Raw genomic sequence first — 16195 nt, 5'->3', positions numbered from 1 at the left:
ATGGTTTAAATTAAAGTATGAAGACCACCGCTATAAGCAGGCTGAAATAGCTCAGTTGGGAGAGCGTTAGACTGAAGATCTAAATGTCCCTGGTTCAAGCCCGGGTTTCGGCACAGGTGAGAGGTTCCTTGCTTCTAACAAAATAGGTCTTGGAATCAGCTGTAGTACTTTTTTCTCTATCAACATTTTTATCAACTGATCTACAAAATGATCAATTCAACATGGACGTTGCTTTCTGTCCTCCTTTTAAACTTTCTTCCACCTATCTTGCCTTCAGGTTTGACTATGAATGTTTCCCATTTCGTCCTTTTTTGTAAAGTAAACTCTTGTCTGCATCACATTCCACTTCCCCTTGAACACAGATGTCAGTAGTCAGATGACATTGCTTACCTACTCATGCCAAATATATCTGGGTAATATAGTGCTAGTCCATTCAGAGTTAAAAAAACAACTACCTAACCTGGATCCCAAAAATGCTATTTACCCATTGCACCAGTTAACTGCGGAATGATACAGGACTCCTTAAAACATATCTCTACCATATGAGGTTAAAAATCCAGGTCCTGCATCTATTTTGTTAAATGGTTCAAATTAAAGTATGAAGACCCCAGCTATCAGAAGGCCGAAATAGCTCAGTTGGGAGAACGTTAGACCAAAGATCTAAAGGTCCCTGGTTCAATCTTGTGTTTCGGCACAGTTGAGAGGTTTCTTGCTTCTAACAAAGTAAGTCTTGGAATCAGCTGTAGTACTTTTTCTCTATTCATCAAATTTTTTCCAACTGATCTACAACACAATCAATTTAACATAGACTTTGCTTTATGTCCTCCTTCTAAACTTGCTTCCACCTCTCTTACCTTCAGGTTTGACAATGAATATTTCCCATTTCATGCTTTTTTGTAAAGTGAACTCTTGTCTGCATTACCTTCCACCTCCCCTTGAACACAGATGTCAGTAGTCAGATGACATTGCTTACCTACTCATGCCAAATACGTCTGGGTAATATAGTGCTAGTACATTCGGAGTTAAAAAAAAAAAATGACCTAACCTGGATCCCAAAAATATTATTTACCCATTGCACCAGTTAACTGCTGAATGATACAGGACTCCTTAAAACATATCTCTAACATATGAGGTCAAATATCCAGGTCCTGCATCTATTTTGTTAAATGGTTTAAATTAAAGTATGAAGACCACAGATATAAACAGGCCGAAATAGTTCAGTTAGGAGAGCGTTAGACTGAAGATCTAAAGGTCCCTGGTTCAATCCGGGGTTTCGGCACAGTTGAGAGGTTCCTTGCTTCTAACAAAATATGTCTTGGAATCAGCTGTAGTACTTTTTTCTCTATCAACATTTTTATCAACTGATCTACAAAATGATCAATTAAACATAGACGTTACTTTCTGTCCTCCTTTTAAACTTTCTTCCACCTATCTTGCCTTCAGGTTTGACTATGAATGTTTCCCATTTCGTCCTTTTTTGTAAAGTAAACTCTTGTCTGCATCACATTCCACTTCCCCTTGAACACAGATGTCAGTAGTCAGATGACATTGCTTACCTACTCATGCCAAATATATCTGGGTAATATAGTGCTAGTCCATTCAGAGTTAAAAAAAACTAATACCTAACCTGGATCCCAAAAATGCTGTTTACCCATTGTACCAGTTAACTGCGGATTGATACAGGACTCCTTAAAACATATCTCTACCATATGAGGTTAAAAATCCAGGTCCTGCATCTATTTTGTTAAATGGTTCAAATTAAAGTATGAAGACCCCAGCTATCAGAAGGCTGAAATAGCTCAGTTGGGAGAGCGTTAGACTGAAGATCTAAAGGTCCCTGGTTCAATCCCGGGTTTCGGCAAAGTTGAGAGGTTCATTGCTTCTAACAAAATAGGTCTTGGAATCAGCTGTAGTACTTTTTCTCTATTCATCAAATTTTTTCCAACTGATCTACAACACAATCAATTTAACATAGACTTTGCTTTATGTCCTCCTTCTAAACTTGCTTCCACCTCTCTTACCTTCAGGTTTGACAATGAATATTTCCCATTTCATGCTTTTTTGTAAAGTAAACTCTTGTCTGCATTACCTTCCACTTCCCCTTGAACACAGATGTCAGTAGTCAGATGACATTGCTTACCTACTCATGCCAAATACGTCTGGGTAATATAGTGCTATTCCATTCAGAGTTAAAAAAACAACTACCTAACCTGGATCCCAAAAATGCTATTTACCCATTGCACCAGTTAACTGGGGAATGATAAAGGACTCCTTAAAACATATCTCTACCATATGAGGTTAAAAATCCAGGTCCTGCATCTATTTTGTTAAATGGTTCAAATTAAAGTATGAAGACCCCAGCTATCAGAAGGCGGACATAGCTCAGTTGGGAGAGCGTTAGACTGAAGATCTAAAGGTCCTTGGTTCAATCCTGGGTTTCGGCACAGTTGAGAGGTTCCTTGCTTCTAACAAAATAGGTCTTGGAATCAGCTGTAGTACTTTTTCTCTATTCATCACATTTATTCCAACTTATCTACAACACAATCAATTTAACATAGACTTTGCTTTATGTCCTCCTTCTAAACTTGCTTCCCCCTCTCTTACCTTCAGGTTTGACAATGAATATTTCCCATTTCATGCTTTTTTGTAAAGTAAACTCTTGTCTGCATTACCTTCCACTTCACCTTGAACACAGATGTCAGTGGTCAGATGACATTGCTTACCTACTCAGGCAAAATACGTCTGGGTAATATAGTGCTAGTCCATTCGGTTTAAAAAAAAAAATGACCTAACCTGGATCCCAACAATATTATTTACCCATTGCACCAGTTAACTGCTGAATGATACAGGACTCCTTAAAACATATCTCTAACATATAAGGTCAAATATCCAGGTCATGCATCTATTTTGTTAAATGGTTCAAATCAAAGTATGAAGACTGCAGCTAGTAGGAGGCCGAAATAGCTCAGTTGGGAGGGTGTTAGACTGAAGATCTAAAGGTTCCAGGTTCAATCGCGGGTTTTGGCACTGTTGAGAGGTTCCTTGCTTCTCACAAAATAGGTCTTGGAATCAGCTGTGGTACTTTTTTCTCTATCAACATTTTTATCAACTGATTTACAAAATGATCAGTTCAACATAGACTTTGCTTTCTGTCCTCCTTTTAAACTTTCTTCCACCTATCTTGCCTTCAGGTTTGACTATGAATGTTTCCTATTTCGTCGTTTTTTGTAAAGTAAACTCTTGTCTGCATCACATTCCACTCCCCCTTGAACACAGATGTCAGTAGTCAGATGACATTGCTTACCTACTCATGCCAAATATATCTGGGTAATATAGTGCTAGTCCATTCAGAGTTAAAAAAACAACTACCTAACCTGGATCCCAAAAATGCTATTTACCCATTGCACCAGTTAACTGCGGAATGATACAGGACTCCTTAAAACATATCTCTACCATATGAGGTTAAAAATCCAGGTCCTGCATCTATTTTGTTAAATGGTTCAAATTAAAGTATGAAGACCCCACCTATCAGAAGGCCGAAATAGCTTAGTTGGGACAGCGTTAGACTGAAGATCTAAAGGTCCCTGTTTCAATACCGGGTTTAGGCACAGTTGAGAGGTTCCTTGCTTCTAACAAAATAGGTCTTGGAATCAGCTGTAGTACTTTTTCTCTATCAACATTTTTATCAACAGATCTACAAAATGATCAATTCAACATAGACTTTGCTTTCTGTCCTCCTTTTAAACTTTCTTCCACCTATCTTGACTTCAGGTTTGACTATGAATGTTTCCCATTTCGTCCTTTTTTGTAAAGTAAACTCTTGTCTGCATCACATTCCACTTCCCCTTGAACACAGATGTCAGTAGTCAGATGACATTGCTTACCTACTCATGCCAAATATATCTGGGTAAAATAGTGCTACTCCATTCAGAGTTAAAAAAACAACTACCTAACCTGGATCCCAAAAATGCTATTTACCCATTGCACCAGTTAACTGGGGAATGATACAGGACTCCTTACAACATATCTCTACCATATGAGTTTAAAAATCCAGATCCTGCATCTATTTTGTTAAATGGTTCAAATTAAAGTATGAAGACCCCAGTTATCAGAAGGCCGAAATAGCTCAGTTGGGAGAGTGTTAGACTGAAGATCTAAAGGTCCCTGGTTCAATCCTGGGTTTTGGCACAGTTGAGAGGTTCCTTGCTTCTAACAAAATAGGTCTTGGAATCAGCTGTAGTACTATTTCTCTATTCATCAAATTTTTTCCAACTGATCTACAACAAAATCAATTTAACATAGACTTTGCTTTATGTCCTCCTTCTAAACTTGCTTCCACCTCTCTTACCTTCAGGTTTGACAATGAATATTTCCCATTTCATGCTTTTTTGTAAAGTAAACTCTTGTCTGCACTACCTTCCACTTCCCCTTGAACACAGATGTCAGTAGTCAGATGACATTGCTTACCTACTCATGCCAAATATATCTGGGTAATATAGTGCTAGTCCATTCAGAGTTAAAAAAACAACTACCTAACCTGGATCCCAAAAATGCTATTTACCCATTGCACCAGTTAATTGCGGAATGATACAGGACTCCTTAAAACATATCTCTACCATATGAGGTTAAAAATCCAGGTCCTGCATCTATTTTGTTAAATGGTTTAAATTAAAGTATGAAGACCACAGATATAAGCAGGCCGAAATAGCTCAGTTGGGAGAGCGTTAGACTGAAGATCTAAAGGTCCCTGGTTCAATCCCGGGTTTCGGCACAGTTGAGAGGTTCCTGGCATCTAACAAAATAGGTCTTGGAATCAGCTGTAGTACTTTTTCTCTATTCATCAAATTTTTTACAACTGATCTACAACACAATCAATTTAACATAGACTTTGCTTTATGTCCTCCTTCTAAACTTGCTTCCACCTCTCTTAACTTCAGGTTTGACAATGAATATTTCCCATTTCATGCTTTTTTGTAAAGTAAACTCTTGTCTGCATTACCTTCCACTTCCCCTTGAACACAGATGTCAGTAGTCAGATGACATTGCTTACCTACTCTTGCCAAATACGTCTGGGTAATATAGTGCTAGTCCATTCGGAGTTTAAAAAAAAATGACCTAACCTGGATCCCAAAAATATTATTTACCCATTGCACCAGTTAACTGCTGAATGATACAGGACTCCTTAAAACATATCTCTAACATATAAGGTCAAATATCCAGGTCATGCATCCATTTAGTTAAATGGTTCAAATCAAAGTATGAAGACTACAGCTAGCAGCAGGCCGAAATAGCTCAGTTGGGAGAGCGTTAGACTGAAGATCTAAAGGTCCCTTGTTCAATCCTGGGTTTCGGCACTGTTGAGAGGTTCCTTGTTTCTCACAAAGTAAGTCTTGGAATCAGCTGTAGTACTTTTTTCTCTATTAACATTTTTATCAACTGATCTACAAAATGATCAATTCAACATAGACGTTGCTTTCTGTCCTCCTTTTAAACTTTCTTCCACCTATCTTGCCTTCAGGTTTGACTATGAATGTTTCCCATTTCGTCCTTTTTTGTAAAGTAAACTCTTGTCTGCATCACATTCCACTTCCCCTTGAACACAGATGTCAGTAGTCAGATGACATTACTTACCTACTCATGCCAAATATATCTGGGTAATATAGTGCTAGTCCATTCAGAGTTAAAAAAACAACTACCTAACCTGGATCCCAAAAATGCTATTTACCCATTGCACCAGTTAACTGCGGAATGATACAGGACTCCTTAAAACATATCTCTACCATATGAGGTTAAAAATCCAGGTCCTGCATCTATTTTGTTAAATGGTTCAAATTAAAGTATGAAGACCCCAGCTATCAGAAGGCCGAAATAGCTCAGTTGGGAGAGCGTTAGACTGAAGATCTAAAGGTCTCTGGTTCAATCCCGGGTTTCTGCACAGTTGAGAGGTTCCTTGCTTCTAACAAAATAGGTCTTGGAATCAGATGTAGTACTTTTTCTCTATTCATCAAAGTTTTTCCAACTGATCTACAACACAATCAATTTAACATAGACTTTGCTTTATGTCCTCCTTCTAAACTTGCTTCCACCTCTCTTACCTTCAGGTTTGACAATGAATATTTCCCATTTCATGCTTTTTTGTAAAGTAAACTCTTGTCTGCATTACCTTCCACTTCCCCTTGAACACAGATGTCAGTAGTCAGATGACATTGCTTACCTACTCATGACAAATACGTCTGGGTAATATAGTGCTAGTCCATTCGGAGTTAAAAAAAAAAAAAATGACCTAACCTGGATCCCAAAAATATTATTTACCCATTGCACCAGTTAATTGCGGAATGATACAGGACTCCGTAAAACATATCTCTACCATATGAGGTTAAAAATCCAGGTCCTGCATCTATTCTGTTAAATGGTTTAAATTAAAGTATGAAGACCACTGCTATAAGCAGGCTGAAATAGCTCAGTTGGGAGAGCGTTAGACTGAAGATCTAAAGGTCCCTGGTTCAATCCCGGGTTTCAGCACAGTTGAGAGGTTCCTTCCTTCTAACAAAATAGGTCTTGGAATCAGCTGTAGTACTTTTTTCTCTATCAACATTTTTATCAACTGATCTACAAAATGATCAATTCAACATAGACGTTGCTTTCTGTCCTCCTTTTAAACTTTCTTCCACCTATCTTGCCTTCAGGTTTGACTATGAATGTTTCCCATTTCGTCCTTTTTTGTAAAGTAAACTCTTGTCTGCATCACATTCCACTTCCCCTTGAACACAGATGTCAGTAGTCAGATGACATTGCTTACCTACTCATGCCAAATATATCTGGGTAATATAGTGCTAGTCCATTCAGAGTTTAAAAAACAACTACCTAACCTGGATCCCAAAAATGCTATTTACCCATTGCACCAGTTAACTGCGGAATGATACAGGACTCCTTAAAACATATCTCTACCATATGAGGTTAAAAATCCAGGTCCTGCATCTATTTTGTTAAATGGTTCAAATTAAAGTATGAAGATCTCAGCTATCAGAAGACCGAAATACCTCAGTTGGGAGAGCGTTAGACCAAAGATCTAAAGGTCCCTGGTTCAATCTCGGGTTTCGGCACAGTTGAGAGGTTCCTTGCTTCTAACAAAGTAAGTCTTGGAATCAGCTGTAGTACTTTTTCTCTATTCATCAAATTTTTTCCAACTGATCTACAACACAATCAATTTAACATAGACTTTGCTTTATGTCCTCCTTCTAAACTTGCTTCCACCTCTCTTACCTTCAGGTTTGACAATGAATATTTCCCATTTCATGCTTTTTTGTAAAGTGAACTCTTGTCTGCATTACCTTCCACCTCCCCTTGAACACAGATGTCAGTAGTCAGATGACATTGCTTACCTACTCATGCCAAATACGTCTGGGTAATATAGTGCTAGTCCATTCGGAGTTAAAAAAAAAAAATGACCTAACCTGGATCCCAAAAATATTATTTACCCATTGCACCAGTTAACTGCTGAATGATACAGGACTCCTTAAAACATATCTCTAACATATGAGGTCAAATATCCAGGTCCTGCATCTATTTTGTTAAATGGTTTAAATTAAAGTATGAAGACCACAGATATAAACAGGCCGAAATAGTTCAGTTTGGCGAGCGTTAGACTGAAGATCTAAAGGTCCCTGGTTCAATCCCGGGTTTCGGCACAGTTGAGAGGTTCCTTGCTTCTAACAAAATAGGTCTTGGAATCAGCTGTAGTACTTTTTTCTCTATCAACATTTTTATCAACTGATCTACAAAATGATCAATTCAACATAGACGTTGCTTTCTGTCCTGCTTTTAAACTTTCTTCCACCTATCTTGCCTTCAGGTTTGACTATGAATGTTTCCCATTTCGTCCTTTTTTGTAAAGTAAACTCTTGTCTGCATCACATTCCACTTCCCCTTGAACACAGATGTCAGTAGTCAGATGACATTGCTTACCTACTCATGCCAAATATATCTGGGTAATATAGTGCTAGTCCATTCAGAGTTAAAAAAACAACTACCTAACCTGGATCCCAAAAATGCTATTTACCCATTGCACCAGTTAACTGCGGAATGATACAGGACTCCTTAAAACATATCTCTACCATATGAGGTTAAAAATCCAGGTCCTGCATCTATTTTGTTAAATGGTTCAAATTAAAGTATGAAGACCCCAGCTATCAGAAGGCCGAAATAGCTCAGTTGGGAGAGTGTTAGACCAAAGATCTAAAGGTCCCTGGTTCAATCTCGGGTTTCGGCACAGTTGAGAGGTTCCTTGCTTCTAACAAAGTAAGTCTTGGAATCAGCTGTAGTACTTTTTCTCTATTCATCAAATTTTTTCCAACTGATCTACAACACAATCAATTTAACATAGACTTTGCTTTATGTCCTCCTTCTAAACTTGCTTCCACCTCTCTTACCTTCAGGTTTGACAATGAATATTTCCCATTTCATGCTTTTTTGTAAAGTGAACTCTTGTCTGCATTACCTTCCACCTCCCCTTGAACACAGATGTCAGTAGTCAGATGACATTGCTTACTTTCTCATGCCAAATACGTCTGGGTAATATAGTGCTAGTCCATTCGGAGTTAAAAAAAAAAAATGACCTAACCTGGATCCCAAAAATATTATTTACCCATTGCACCAGTTAACTGCTGAATGATACAGGACTCCTTAAAACATATCTCTAACATATGAGGTCAAATATCCAGGTCCTGCATCTATTTTGTTAAATGGTTTAAATTAAAGTATGAAGACCACAGATATAAACAGGCCGAAATAGTTCAGTTTGGAGAGCGTTAGACTGAAGATCTAAAGGTCCCTGGTTCAATCCCGGGTTTCGGCACAGTTGAGAGGTTCCTTGCTTCTTACAAAATATGTCTTGGAATCAGCTGTAGTACTTTTTTCTCTATCAACATTTTTATCAACTGATCTACAAAATGATCAATTCAACATAGACGTTACTTTCTGTCCTCCTTTTAAACTTTCTTCCACCTATCTTGCCTTCAGGTTTGACTATGAATGTTTCCCATTTCGTCCTTTTTTGTAAAGTAAACTCTTGTCTGCATCACATTCCACTTCCCCTTGAACACAGATGTCAGTAGTCAGATGACATTGCTTACCTACTCATGCCAAATATATCTGGGTAATATAGTGCTAGTCCATTCAGAGTTAAAAAAAACTAATACCTAACCTGGATCCCAAAAATGCTATTTACCCATTGTACCAGTTAACTGCGGATTGATACAGGACTCCTTAAAACATATCTCTACCATATGAGGTTAAAAATCCAGGTCCTGCATCTATTTTGTTAAATGGTTCAAATTAAAGTATGAAGACCCCAGCTATCAGAATGCCGAAATATCTCAGTTGGTAGAGCGTTAGACAGAAGATCTAAAGGTCCCTGGTTCAATCCTGGGTTTCGGCACAGTTGAGAGGTTCCTTGCTTCTAACAAAATAGGTCTTGGAATCAGCTGTAGTACTTTTTCTCTATTCATCAAATGTTTTCCAACTGATCTACAACACAATCAATTTAACATAGACTTTGCTTTATGTCCTCCTTCTAAACTTGCTTCCACCTCTCTTACCTTCAGGTTTGACAATGAATATTTCCCATTTCATGCTTTTTTGTAAAGTAAACTCTTGTCTGCATCACATTCCACTTTCCCTTGAACACAGATGTCAGTAGTCAGATGACATTGTTTACCTACTCATGCCAAATATAACTGGGTAATAAAGTGCTAGTCCATTCAGAGTTAAAAAAACAACTACCTAACCTGGATCCCAAAAATGCTATTTACCCATTGCACCAGTTAATTGCGGAATGATACAGGACTCCTTAAAACATATCCCTACCATATGAGGTTAAAAATCCAGGTCCTGCATCTATTTTGTTAAATAGTTTAAATTAAAGTATGAAGACCACAGATATAAGCAGGCCGAAATAGCTCAGTTGGGAGAGCGTTAGACTGAAGATCTAAAGGTCCCTGGTTGAATCCCGGGTTTCGGCACAGTTGAGAGGTTCCTTGCTTCTAACAAAATAGGTCTTGGAATCAGCTATAGTACTTTTTTCTCTATCAACATTTTTATCAACTGATCTACAAAATGATCAATTCAACATAGACTTTGCTTTCTGTCCTCCTTTTAAACTTTCTTCCACCTATCTTGCCTTCAGGTTTGACTATGAATGTTTCCCATTTCGTCCTTTTTTGTAAAGTAATCTCTTGTCTGCATCACATTCCACTTCCCCTTGAACACAGATATCAGTAGTCAGATGACATTGCTTACCTACTCATGCCAAATATATCTGGGCAATATAGTGCTAGTCCATTCAGAGTTAAAAAAACAACTACCTAACCTGGATCCCAAAAATGCTATTTACCCATTGCACCAGTTAACTGCGGAATGATACAGGACTCCTTAAACCATATCTCTACCATATGAGGTTAAAAATCCAGATCCTGCATCTAGTTTGTTAAATGGTTCAAATTAAAGTATGAAGTCCCCTGCTATCAGAAGGCCGAAATAGCTCAGTTGGGAGAGCGTTAGACTGAAGATCTAAAGGTCCCTGGTTCAATCCCGGGTTTCGGCACAGTTGAGAGGTTCCTTGCTTCTAACAAAGTAGGTCTTGGAATCAGCTGTAGTGCTTTTTCTCTATTCATCACATTTTTTCCAACTGATCCGCAACACAATCAATTTAACATAGACTTTGCTTTATGTCCTCCTTCTTAACTTGCTTCCACCTCTCTTACCTTCAGGTTTGACAATGAATATTTCCCATTTCATGCTTTTTTGTAAAGTAAACTCTTGTCTGCATTACCTTCCACTTCCCCTTGAACACAGATGTCAGTAGTCAGATGACATTGCTTACCTACTCATGCCAAATATATCTGGGTAATATAGTGCTAGTCCATTCAGAGTTAAAAAAACAACTACCTAACCTGAATCCCAAAAATGCTATTTACCCATTGCAGCAGTTAACTGCGGAATGATACAGGACTCCTTAAAACATATCTCTACCATATGAGGTTAAAAATCCAGGTCCTGCATCTATTTTGTTAAATGGTTTAAATTAAAGTATGAAGACCATAGATATAAGCAGGCCGAAATAGCTCAGTTGGGAGAGCGTTAGACTGAAGATCTAAAGGTCCCTGGTTCAATCCCGGGTTTCGGCACAGTTGAGAGGTTCCTTGCTTCTAACAAAATAGGTCTTGGAATCAGATGTAGTACTTTTTTCTCTATCAACATTTTTATCAACTGATCTACAAAATGATCAATTCACATAGACTTTGCTTTCTGTCCTCCTTTTAAACTTTCTTCCACCTATCTTGCCTTCAGGTTTGACTATGAATGTTTCCCATTTCGTCCTTTTTTGTAAAGTAAACTCTTGTCTGCATCACATTCCACTTCCCCTTGAACACAGATGTCAGTAGTCAGATGACATTGCTTACCTACTCATGCCAAATACGTCTGGGTAATATAGTGCTAGTCCATTCAGAGTTAAAAAAACAACTACCTAACCTGGATCCCAAAAATGCTATTTACCCATTGCACCAGTTAACTGCGGAATGATACAGGACTCCTTACAACATATCTCTACCATATGAGGTTAAAAATCCAGGTCCTGCATCTATTTTGTTAAATGGTTCAAATTAAAGTATGAAGACCCCAGTTATCAGAAGGCCGAAATAGCTCAGTTGGGAGAGTGTTAGACTGAAGATCTAAAGGTCCCTGGTTCAATCCCGGGTTTTGGCACAGTTGAGAGGTTCCTTGCTTCTAACAAAATAGGTCTTGGAATCAGCTGTAGTACTATTTCTCTATTCATCAAATTGTTTCCAACTGATCTACAACAAAATCAATTTAACATAGACTTTGCTTTATGTCCTCCTTCTAAACTTGCTTCCACCTCTCTTACCTTCAGGTTTGACAATGAATATTTCCCATTTCATGCTTTTTTGTAAAGTAAACTCTTGTCTGCACTACCTTCCACTTCCCTTTGAACACAGATGTCAGTAGTCAGATGACATTGCTTACCTACTCATGCCAAATATATCTGGGTAATATAGTGCTAGTCCATTCAGAGTTAAAAAAACAACTACCTAACCTGGATCCCAAAAATGCTATTTACCCATTGCACCAGTTAATTGCGGAATGATACAGGACTCCTTAAAACATATCTCTACCATATGAGGTTAAAAATCCAGGTCCTGCATCTATTTTGTTAAATGGTTTAAATTAAAGTATGAAGACCACAGATATAAGCAGGCCGAAATAGCTCAGTTGGGAGAGCGTTAGACTGAAGATCTAAAGGTCCCTGGTTCAATCCCGTGTTTCGGCACAGTTGAGAGGTTCCTTGCATCTAACAAAATAGGTCTTGGAATCAGCTGTAGTACTTTTTCTCTATTCATCAAATTTTTTACAACTGATCTACAACACAATCAATTTAACATAGACTTTGCTTTATGTCCTCCTTCTAAACTTGCTTCCACCTCTCTTAACTTCAGGTTTGACAATGAATATTTCCCATTTCATGCTTTTTTGTAAAGTAAACTCTTGTCTGCATTATCTTCCACTTCCCCTTGAACACAGATGTCAGTAGTCAGATGACATTGCTTACCTACTCTTGCCAAATACGTCTGGGTAATATAGTGCTAGTCCATTCGGAGTTTAAAAAAAAATGACCTAACCTGGATCCCAAAAATATTATTTACCCATTGCACCAGTTAACTGCTGAATGATACAGGACTCCTTAAAACATATCTCTAACATATAAGGTCAAATATCCAGGTCATGCATCCATTTAGTTAAATGGTTCAAATCAAAGTATGAAGACTAAAGCTAGCAGCAGGCCGAAATAGCTCAGTTGGGAGAGCGTTAGACTGAAGATCTAAAGGTCCCTTGTTCAATCCTGGGTTTCGGCACTGTTGAGAGGTTCCTTGTTTCTCACAAAGTAAGTCTTGGAATCAGCTGTAGTACTTTTTTCTCTATTAACATTTTTATCAACTGATCTACAAAATGATCAATTCAACATAGACGTTGCTTTATGTCCTCCTTTTAAACTTTCTTCCACCTATCTTGCCTTCAGGTTTGACTATGAATGTTTCCTATTTCGTCCTTTTTTGTAAAGTAAACTCTTGTCTGCATCACATTCCACTTCCCCTTGAACACAGATGTCAGTAGTCAGATGACATTACTTACCTACTCATGCCAAATATATCTGGGTAATATAGTGCTAGTCCATTCAGAGTTAAAAAAACAACTACCTAACCTGGATCCCAAAAATGCTATTTACCCATTGCACCAGTTAACTGCGGAATGATACAGGACTCCTTAAAACATATCTCTACCATATGAGGTTAAAAATCCAGGTCCTGCATCTATTTTGTTAAACGGTTCAAATTAAAGTATGAAGACCCCAGCTATCAGAAGGCCGAAATAGCTCAGTTGGGAGAGCGTTAGACTGAAGATCTAAAGGTCTCTGGTTCAATCCCGGGTTTCTGCACAGTTGAGAGGTTCCTTGCTTCTAACAAAATAGGTCTTGGAATCAGATGTAGTACTTTTTCTCTATTCATCAAAGTTTTTCCAACTGATCTACAACACAATCAATTTAACATAGACTTTGCTTTATGTCCTCCTTCTAAACTTGCTTCCACCTCTCTTACCTTCAGGTTTGACAATGAATATTTCCCATTTCATGCTTTTTTGTAAAGTAAACTCTTGTCTGCATTACCTTCCACTTCCCCTTGAACACAGATGTCAGTAGTCAGATGACATTGCTTACCTACTCATGACAAATACGTCTGGGTAATATAGTGCTAGTCCATTCGGAGTTAAAAAAAAAAATGACCTAACCTGGATCCCAAAAATATTATTTACCCATTGCACCAGTTAATTGCGGAATGATACAGGACTCCATAAAACATATCTCTACCATATGAGGTTAAAAATCCAGGTCCTGCATCTATTTTGTTAAACGGTTCAAATTAAAGTATGAAGATCCCAGCTATCAGAAGGCCGAAATAGCTCAGTTGGGAGAGCGTTAGACCAAAGATCTAAAGGTCCCTGGTTCAATCTCGGGTTTCGGCACAGTTGAGAGGTTCCTTGCTTCTAACAAAGTAAGTCTTGGAATCAGCTGTAGTACTTTTTCTCTATTCATCAAATTTTTTCCAACTGATCTACAACACAATCAAGTTAACATAGACTTTGCTTTATGTCCTCCTTCTAAACTTGCTTCCACCTCTCTTACCTTCAGGTTTGACAATGAATATTTCCCATTTCATGCTTTTTTGTAAAGTGAACTCTTGTCTGCATTACCTTCCACTTCCCCTTGAACACAGATGTCAGTAGTCAGATGACATTGCTTACCTACTCATGCCAAATATATCTGGGTAATATAGTGCTAGTCCATTCAGAGTTAAAAAAACAACTACCTAACCTGGATCCCAAAAATGCTATTTACCCATTGCACCAGTTAACTGCGGAATGATACAGGACTCCTTAAAACATATCTCTACCATATGAGGTTAAAAATCCAGGTCCTGCATCTATTTTGTTAAACGGTTCAAATTAAAGTATGAAGATCCCAGCTATCAGAAGGCCGAAATAGCTCAGTTGGGAGAGCGTTAGACCAAAGATTTAAAGGTCCCTGGTTCAATCTCGGGTTTCGGCACAGTTGAGAGGTTCCTTGCTTCTAACAAAGTAAGTCTTGGAATCAGCTGTAGTACTTTTTCTCTATTCATCAAATTTTTTCCAACTGATCTACAACACAATCAATTTAACATAGACTTTGCTTTATGTCCTCCTTCTAAACTTGCTTCCACCTCTCTTACCTTCAGGTTTGACAATGAATATTTCCCATTTCATGCTTTTTTGTAAAGTGAACTCTTGTCTGCATTACCTTCCACCTCCCCTTGAACACAGATGTCAGTAGTCAGATGACATTGCTTACCTACTCATGCCAAATACGTCTGGGTAATATAGTGCTAGTCCATTCGGAGTTAAAAAAAAAATGACCTAACCTGGATCCCAAAAATATTATTTACCCATTGCACCAGTTAACTGCTGAATGATACAGGACTCCTTAAAACATATCTCTAACATATGAGGTCAAATATCCAGGTCCTCCATCTATTTTGTTAAATGGTTTAAATTAAAGTATGAAGACCACAGATATAAACAGGCTGAAATAGTTCAGTTTGGAGAGCGTTAGACTGAAGATCCAAAGGTCCCTGGTTCAATCCCGGGTTTCGGCACAGTTGAGAGGTTCCTTGCTTCTAACAAAATAGGTCTTGGAATCAGCTGTAGTACTTTTATCTCTATCAACATTTTTATCAACTGATCTACAAAATGATCAATTCAACATAGACGTTGCTTTCTGTCCTCCTTTTAAACTTTCTTCCACCTATCTTGCCTTCAGGTTTGACTATGAATGTTTCCCATTTCGTCCTTTTTTGTAAAGTAAACTCTTGTCTGCATCACATTCCACTTCCCCTTGAACACAGATGTCAGTAGTCAGATGACATTGCTTTCCTACTCATGCCAAATATATCTGGGTAATATAGTGCTAGTCCATTCAGAGTTAAAAAAACAACTACCTAACCTGGATCCCAAAAATGCTATTTACCCATTGCACCAGTTAACTGCGGAATGATACAGGACTCCTTAAAACATATCTCTACCATATGAGGTTAAAAATCCAGGTCCTGCATCTATTTTGTTAAATGGTTCAAATTAAAGTATGAAGACCCCAGCTATCAGAAGGCCGAAATAGCTCAGTTGGGAGAGCGTTAGACCAAAGATCTAAAGGTCCCTGGTTCAATCTCCGGTTTCGGCACAGTTGAGAGGTTCCTTGCTTCTAACAAAGTAAGTCTTGAAATCAGCTGTAGTACTTTTTCTCTATTCATCAAATTTTTTCCAACTGATCTACAACACAATCAATTTAACATAGACTTTGCTTTATGTCCTCCTTCTAAACTTGCTTCCACCTCTCTTACCTTCAGGTTTGACAATGAATATTTCCCATTTCATGCTTTTTTGTAAAGTGAACTCTTGTCTGCATTACCTTCCACCTCCCCTTGAACACAGATGTCAGTAGTCAGATGACATTGCTTACCTACTCATGCCAAATACGTCTGGGTAATATAGTGCTAGTCCATTCGGAGTTAAAAAAAAAAATGACCTAACCTGG

At 38.1% G+C, this 16195-nt stretch overlaps 9 non-coding genes across 9 annotated transcripts; all 9 read left to right on the top strand.

The window, feature by feature from the left end:
* The first annotated feature begins 4698 nt into the window (after window positions 1–4698).
* TRNAF-GAA (transfer RNA phenylalanine (anticodon GAA)) lies at window positions 4699–4771 on the top strand. The gene has a single exon. It is a non-coding gene; the product is annotated as a tRNA-Phe (tRNA).
* Window positions 4772–6449: 1678 nt separating this feature from the next.
* TRNAF-GAA (transfer RNA phenylalanine (anticodon GAA)) lies at window positions 6450–6522 on the top strand. The gene has a single exon. It is a non-coding gene; the product is annotated as a tRNA-Phe (tRNA).
* A 508-nt stretch (window positions 6523–7030) lies between these two features.
* TRNAF-AAA (transfer RNA phenylalanine (anticodon AAA)) lies at window positions 7031–7103 on the top strand. Its single transcript has one exon. It is a non-coding gene; the product is annotated as a tRNA-Phe (tRNA).
* Window positions 7104–8196: 1093 nt separating this feature from the next.
* TRNAF-AAA (transfer RNA phenylalanine (anticodon AAA)) lies at window positions 8197–8269 on the top strand. The gene has a single exon. It is a non-coding gene; the product is annotated as a tRNA-Phe (tRNA).
* Window positions 8270–10527: 2258 nt separating this feature from the next.
* Window positions 10528–10600, top strand: TRNAF-GAA (transfer RNA phenylalanine (anticodon GAA)). The gene has a single exon. It is a non-coding gene; the product is annotated as a tRNA-Phe (tRNA).
* A 510-nt stretch (window positions 10601–11110) lies between these two features.
* On the top strand, window positions 11111–11183 carry TRNAF-GAA (transfer RNA phenylalanine (anticodon GAA)). Its single transcript has one exon. It is a non-coding gene; the product is annotated as a tRNA-Phe (tRNA).
* Window positions 11184–14021: 2838 nt separating this feature from the next.
* TRNAF-AAA (transfer RNA phenylalanine (anticodon AAA)) lies at window positions 14022–14094 on the top strand. The gene has a single exon. It is a non-coding gene; the product is annotated as a tRNA-Phe (tRNA).
* Window positions 14095–14604: 510 nt separating this feature from the next.
* TRNAF-AAA (transfer RNA phenylalanine (anticodon AAA)) lies at window positions 14605–14677 on the top strand. The gene has a single exon. It is a non-coding gene; the product is annotated as a tRNA-Phe (tRNA).
* Window positions 14678–15768: 1091 nt separating this feature from the next.
* On the top strand, window positions 15769–15841 carry TRNAF-AAA (transfer RNA phenylalanine (anticodon AAA)). The gene has a single exon. It is a non-coding gene; the product is annotated as a tRNA-Phe (tRNA).
* Window positions 15842–16195: the final 354 nt, after the last annotated feature.

This window comes from Lissotriton vulgaris, chromosome 8 (genome assembly GCF_964263255.1).
Source record: "Lissotriton vulgaris chromosome 8, aLisVul1.2, whole genome shotgun sequence".
Taxonomy (NCBI): Eukaryota; Metazoa; Chordata; class Amphibia; order Caudata; family Salamandridae; genus Lissotriton; species Lissotriton vulgaris.
The sequence above is the reverse complement of the archived record's forward strand: the minus strand, read 5'-3'. Positions and strand labels throughout refer to the sequence as shown.